The sequence below is a fragment of the Coffea eugenioides genome, chromosome 6 (assembly GCF_003713205.1).
Source record: "Coffea eugenioides isolate CCC68of chromosome 6, Ceug_1.0, whole genome shotgun sequence".
Taxonomy (NCBI): Eukaryota; Viridiplantae; Streptophyta; class Magnoliopsida; order Gentianales; family Rubiaceae; genus Coffea; species Coffea eugenioides.
This window is the reverse complement of record NC_040040.1, coordinates 23,979,320-23,985,980: the sequence shown is the minus strand read 5'-3', so window position 1 is coordinate 23,985,980 and position 6,661 is coordinate 23,979,320. Positions and strand designations below refer to the sequence as shown.

Sequence of the window (6,661 nt, the reverse complement as noted above, 5' to 3'; positions counted from 1 at the left end):
CAGCCCACTCCTGATTCATGAAGGCCCTATCCAATCTTTGCCATACCCTACCATTGGTCCAAGTAAATAAAGCCCCATCAAAAGGCACCTCGGACAAGCCGCAGTTGCCAACAGCTTCATTAAATTCTTCCATGTTCGTTGCATTGGCCGGAGAACCTCCCACACGCTCTTCCGAACTGGAAATGACATTAAAATCCCCTGCCAGCATCCATGGCCCAAGACCTTCTCCCGCCAATCCTTCCATTGCCGACCACAACTCTCGCCGCCCCACCCTCGAGCACCGAGCATAAACTGCCGAAAACTGAATTGAACACCCGGAAGAAAAAATGATGTGCATGTGAAGAAGTTGCTCTGCCATCTCCCTAAACGCCAAGGACAGCTCATTGTACCAAAACACCCACACCTTGTTATTCAAAGCCCCCATCGCCCTATCAAAACCCAGGAGCCGACGTACCACCTCCAATTGTGGAGTATCCGACAAAGGTTCCAGAAGTACTAACAATCTTATTTTATGATTTTTGCAAATCTTATCTAAATACCTAAGTGAGTCCTTGCGTGAGGCCCCGCGTATATTCCAAACAACAACCTTAATGTGATTTAACATGAGACCGCAAAGAGTAGTGAGTTTGAGATTGGTGATGAACCTGATTAAGAGGAGCTTTCGCCGAGCGGCCACCCTTGTGCCTAGTTTCAGGCAGACCATACTCAATCTCAGGCTGCTCCAGCCCGGTCAACCCCTCCCTTGGTCGCTGCGGATCATCGAGCAGGCGGCGATGCAACATCCTTTGAAACTGTTTGAGCTGCTCCCACGGAGCTACGTCCCCCGGATTATCCCCGTCCGAACATTGCCGTCTATGCCCCAGCCTAGCTGTCCTAACAGAAATCGCGGACCTAGAAGGAACGCGATCAAAATCCTGCACCTCCATGTCGGATAAAGCGTGCAACACTGCAAAGGAATTATGAGACGCCGCAGCCAACTCCTCCTTTTCCCATCCACCCGCCTGCATTGCCAACGCACAGTCCGAAACCTGCACCATCTCCTGTGTCGCCCTCAAAGGCAAATCTGGTAGAGCAACACGCACATCAGCATCAACCGTAGCAGTCCCAGGACCGACCATCGCCTCCTCGACTAACGAAGCGGGAGCAGGATTAGTCGACAGCATATGCGCCATCTGATCCCAATCCCCCGCTTGATTCTGCACCGCCCTCTCCGTAGCAGCCTTCGCGTCCTCCAGCGCAGGGAGAGGAACCCCCTCTGAAGCCTCCGTATGCCCCTCGACGCCCTGATCCGAAACCAAGGCCCCATTAGTTCTCTGGTGCCACTCCACCTGTTTCATCTCTGCTTCCCGCTGCACCTGACCTTGTCCACTGTTAACCTTCGGCCTGTAAACCTCCAATGCCTTCCCTTTCGACGTAAACAGATTCTTGGAGGGCTGGAGATCCGGATTCCTCCTATAACACTCCTCATCTACATGTCCGAATCGAGTACAGAACCCACAAAAATTCAGCCAACTCTCATATTCCACCGCCTGCCAGAAACCTTCTTGTTCCTCCCCAATCCAAATACGACTTGGGGGCTGTTTCGACACATCCATCTCAATCAGGACCCGCGCTACCGAAGGACGTCGGAGCGTCAATGTCGCCGCATCAATCTTCAGACAGCGCCCCAGCAAACTAGCTAATTTGGTAATGTACACCGTATTAAACAACGGCAAAGGAAGTGTTGGCAGAGATACCCACACCGGAGCAAATGTCGAATCCTTATGAACGTTGAAATCCAACGTCCATTTTGATAACAGCATCTGCGCTCCCTTCACGAACCAGGACCGGCGCACAAACAGCCGTGCATAATCCTCCGCAGTCGAAGGCCTGATCAGAACGTGATTCAGATCCAGAAGGCCAACCTCACAATCTCCCTTGAGGCCCAGCGAAACAAAAAAACCCCTAATAACCTCCATTGGTGGCCGACGAAACGGAAACCGTCCTACCAAAGCATTCTTAAAAGGCGTCGAAAGCAGTTGCATATCACTCTGGGATAGACGCTGCGCCGGCTCACCTCTATGAACCGAGCAGCACCCCAGATCTGGAATATCCTCCAGGCGGGCCGAACCAGATAGCACATCTGCAAAAGACTTGGAAGGTGCTGCGCAGCCGGGTACCCCCCTGTGACCGGCGGCGGCCACGGAGGACCCTCCATGCAAAAACCCTAGGCCAAACCCTAACAGGCACGCTTCATGCAAAGTCTCGTTTTCCTCCAATTTCAAACTTCCTTCATCGACTAGTTCAGGATAGTTAGAGTTGAGGATAAATGTGTGAAAAGGAAGAAGAAGGCATTTTCTCAGGTAGATAGTTTTAACTGAGAGGATCATAACAATGCCGAATAATTAACGTGATTTAAGTGGGCCTAAGTTCTAACAGTCAAAGAATCATTGCTTATGAACTACTACTTCAAGTAGAGGATTGATGTTTGAGAAATCTTGCCAGGGCAATTGTAAAGAATGCGACGAGAGCAACATATGAACCCATCCTCCCTTTGAATAGCCTCAAAATGTGACTTTGATAGTGGAAAACTCTTGGGGTTATTGCTATTTATACAGAAAATGTGACTTTGGATTGAAGTTTTTCTCAGAAATTTTTTACATTTTTAGTGATCACATTTTCTATTAACCTTTTTTTCACATACACTAAATCGCTATAGTAATTTTTCTAAAAAAAAAAAACTTTAAAAATAGCAATCCAAACGGCAAGAGTATAGCATTGATGACGTGTCTAGTTGGATGGCTTCCACAATTTCCTGTCTTGGTATTCGTACACCAATCCATTACCAACAATTTTGCATTTGTACTCTACGGGCCAAAATTTCCTGAAGTCATCCGTCCATTTCAAATAACACTACATTATTCGTGTTTTCAAGACTCAACTTAGCTCATAGCGATATTGACCATGTAATAATGGATAAAAACTTTTGAACCCTCCTATTTGGCCCTTCTCCCTGATAGAAGTTCTCCCATGTAAAAAAAAAAGAAAAAGACAGAGGTAAGTGGCTATTTTGAAAATTTACAGGTGCGTGAATTTTACAGCAACGAATATTGACGTGCAGTTGGAGCCATCACAATTTTTCAGTGGGGGCACAATTCTCTCTGGCGCTATTACTCATTAGAAAACAAATTTAGGCATCAAAATAGGCACCACCAAACTATTGAACATTACTTGTCAAGGGAGAATGTGTTCATTGCCAAAAATCTCTAGCTTCAGAAGACAAAAATTGACTTCAAGTGTGATAAGTGAATATTTTGTATATATTTTTATACAGTTTTGCACGAGCTTTTGTCATATTTTTAAAGGATCATAGTCGTACTTAAGCTCTTTTTGGTGCATTGCTTCAAGTGTTGTTTAGTGATCGGAACTTGCAAAATGAGTAGATTAATGCATAAACATGTGATATTTTGTAGGTTATCGGGGCATGAAACACTTACATATTATAAAGAAGAGGCAAGATGCTAGTTGGAGGGCAACAGACAAGTGAAACAAGGAGCGAAGATTGAGTGAAAGAGAGAAGAATTTGAAGATGGAAACAGGGGAGATGGATCCGAGCTCGGATCCAGTCTCGTCCCATATGATCCGATCCCTCGTTTAGACTTCTGGAGCAGTGGATCCGAGGGCCAGGCGATCCGAGCTCGGATCGATCTGAAGAAGGCCTCGGATCCTGCATGAAGAACGGTGAAGAAAATGCTGAAGGCACGGATCCGAGCTCGGATCATGTTTTTACTCCTCGGATCTTTCTCTCTCCTCTGCAACTTGCAGAACAACTTATGTTCATTTCACACTTACTTTTTGACTCATGTTTCACACAAAATTTCGGCTGAAAGCTGGCAAACCTCTTGTACACTTGAAGAAGCAAGATGTGATGATTTCAAAGAGGGGCAAATTTGGAAGAAAAAGGAAAAAAAGACATTATTAGAGAGAAGTAGAACATAGTAGAGGATATATATCAGATTTTAATATTAGAAGTTAGTCTTGTCTTGTTCTCTCTAGCTAGTAACTTTTGTGGAGAACAATTGGAGACTTCATTATACCCATTTTGTTGAAGAAATTGAAGATCATTGGGAGCTTCTTCATTAACCTTGGCTAAGCTTTCTCTAATCTATCTTTTACTTGTGATTCATGATGTGTTCATGCAATGAAACTTTGTGTTTTCTTGTTATATCTTACATGAGTAGCTAAATTTCTAGATCTAGGGAGTAGATAAAGCTTATGGCTACTTGATATGAAGTGGATATGATTTACACTTGTTACATCTTGTATTAACTTGTCTACTTGTGCATGCTTAGCCCTTGTTGTTGCTTGATCACCAATAACAAGCTCTTAGTTGTTATTATTCAATGAAAATTGGTAATAATGATGGAACAATATGAGTAGAGCTTAAGTAGTAGACTCATGAGAATAGAGGTACACTTAAGTGGATTAAACTTGCATTTCATGAAGGAAACAAGAGTAGGACTAGTTATTCACCATGAGAATAGGGAAAACTAGACTATTCTAGGTCATTTCATCATGAGAATGAGATTTGGTAATATTGGAAATGAATCCCTAGTTAAACAAGGGTTGTAACAAGAGGTAAATCTATTCATTTGTGTTGTTTATGCCATAAGTGGAATCTACATCCCTAAACTCAAGTATTTAGTGAATTTTCTCAATTTGTTATCTTGCAACTATCTAGTTAAGACTTGTAGGAAGTAGAAGTTATAGATTCTCTTGCGTTAATTATTAGTTAGTCTAAATAATAGAGTAAGTAAAGGACCTAGTACTTGTTTAAGTTGCTCCTCGTGGGATCGACCAGATACATGCCCTAAACTACTAATTTGACCTGTATACTTACAGTCAAATGAGTATAATTCGGAATTAAACTTGCACTTATATTAAAAACCCGTCAAGTTTTGGCGCCGTTGCCGGGGAGCGGCAATATTAGGACCTAACAAGCTCTGTTAATTTAGACCTTTATATTAGATTAGTTGGTATTAGTGTAGTGAAAATTCTTGTTAATATTTTGAATTGGATTTTTATTTATTTTTGTGATATAATTACTACATTGTCTCTATTCTTCAATTTTTGTAGTGTATGCACCGAGCTTTACGTGTAGTAGTACCTTTTGATCCTGAAATTGAAAGGACACTACGTAGACAAAGAAGGCGTACACCACAACAACAAGAAGAAGAGATTAGGCAACCAATAGAAGGAATTGCAATAGAGCTACCGTTTGAAGAAGAGATGGCAGAAAATGAAGCAAATAGGCGAGTTCTAAGGGATTTCGCTCTACCGGGAACTCAAGGATTCCAAACAAGTATAGCGCGGCCGACGGTAAACGCTAACAACTTTGAGATTAAACTATCATTTATCCAAATGGTTCAACAATCTCAATTTGGAGGTAATGCCGTAGAGGATCCTAATGCACACTTAGCCACATTCTTGGAAATATGTGATACAATTAAAATGAATGGAGTTAGTGATGATGCTATAAGGTTAAGGTTGTTTCCATTTTCATTGAGAGATAAAGCTAAAATTTGGCTACACTCTCATGCCCCCTAACACCTTCACCACTTGGGATGATTTATCTAGGGCATTTTTGAATAAATATTTTCCACCGGGTAAAACGGCTAAACTTAGAATGGATATCACTAGTTTTAGTCAATTGGATGGTGAATCGTTGTATGAACCTTGGGTACGGTTTAGAGAGTTGCTTCGGAGATGTCTACATCATGGACTTCCCGATTGGCTAATCGTACAAACTTTCTATATGGTTTATCTTTCTCTACTAAAACTACCATTGATGCAGCCGCAGGTGAAAGTTTAATGGGTAAATCACCCCAAGAAGCTCAAAGTTTAATAGAAGAAATGGCCGCAAACAACTACCAATGGGCCAATGAGAGAGGTAATCTGAGACGTCACGCAGGTATGATTGAAATAGACACTCTTAACATGTTGAGTGCCCAAATGAACAATGTGGTGAAGTTACTCAATAGGCAAGCCGGAGTTGGTTCAAGTTCATCTAATGCACATGTGGCTTGTTGTTCCATATGTGGAGGTGAACATGATACTAATGATTGTGTTGATTTTGAGCAGGTACAATTTGTTAACAACTACAATCGAAATGCTCAAAATAACTCCTACTCAAACACTTACAATCCGGGATGGAAAAATCATCCAAACTTTGGATGGAAAGATCAAGGCAATCAACATAGGCCAACCAATCCGCCGGGATTCCAACCTAGGCAACCACAAGCGGAAACTAAATCGGGTTGGGAGATCGCGGTGGAAAAACTTGCCAAAGTTACTTCGGATAGGTTTGAGCGAGTAGAAGGAAGATTGGACCAATTTACTACAATGTATAGGAATGTTGAGGTCCAAATTGGCCAAATTGATGGTTCTCTCAATAATAGAAATCAAGGAGAATTGCCTAGTAAGACGGAGGTGAATCCTAAGGAGCATGTCAAGGCCATTACTCTTCGTAGTGGTAAACAGTTAGAAGATCCTCCAGTGGTTGAAAGTGAGAAAAATGAGAGTGAAAAACAAGAAGAAAAGGGGAGGAACCAAGAGGCAAGTTTGGAGGAAGATAGTCGGGAGAAACCAAGAGAAGATCAACCATTATCTTCCACTACCATCC

General features: G+C 42.6%; 1 non-coding gene across 1 annotated transcript; it reads right to left on the bottom strand.

Annotated features, from left to right (window-relative positions):
• Positions 1-5,656: 5,656 nt before the first annotated feature.
• On the bottom strand, positions 5,657-5,763 carry LOC113776543. Its single transcript, XR_003469030.1, has one exon. It is a non-coding gene; the product is annotated as a small nucleolar RNA R71 (small nucleolar RNA).
• Positions 5,764-6,661: the final 898 nt, after the last annotated feature.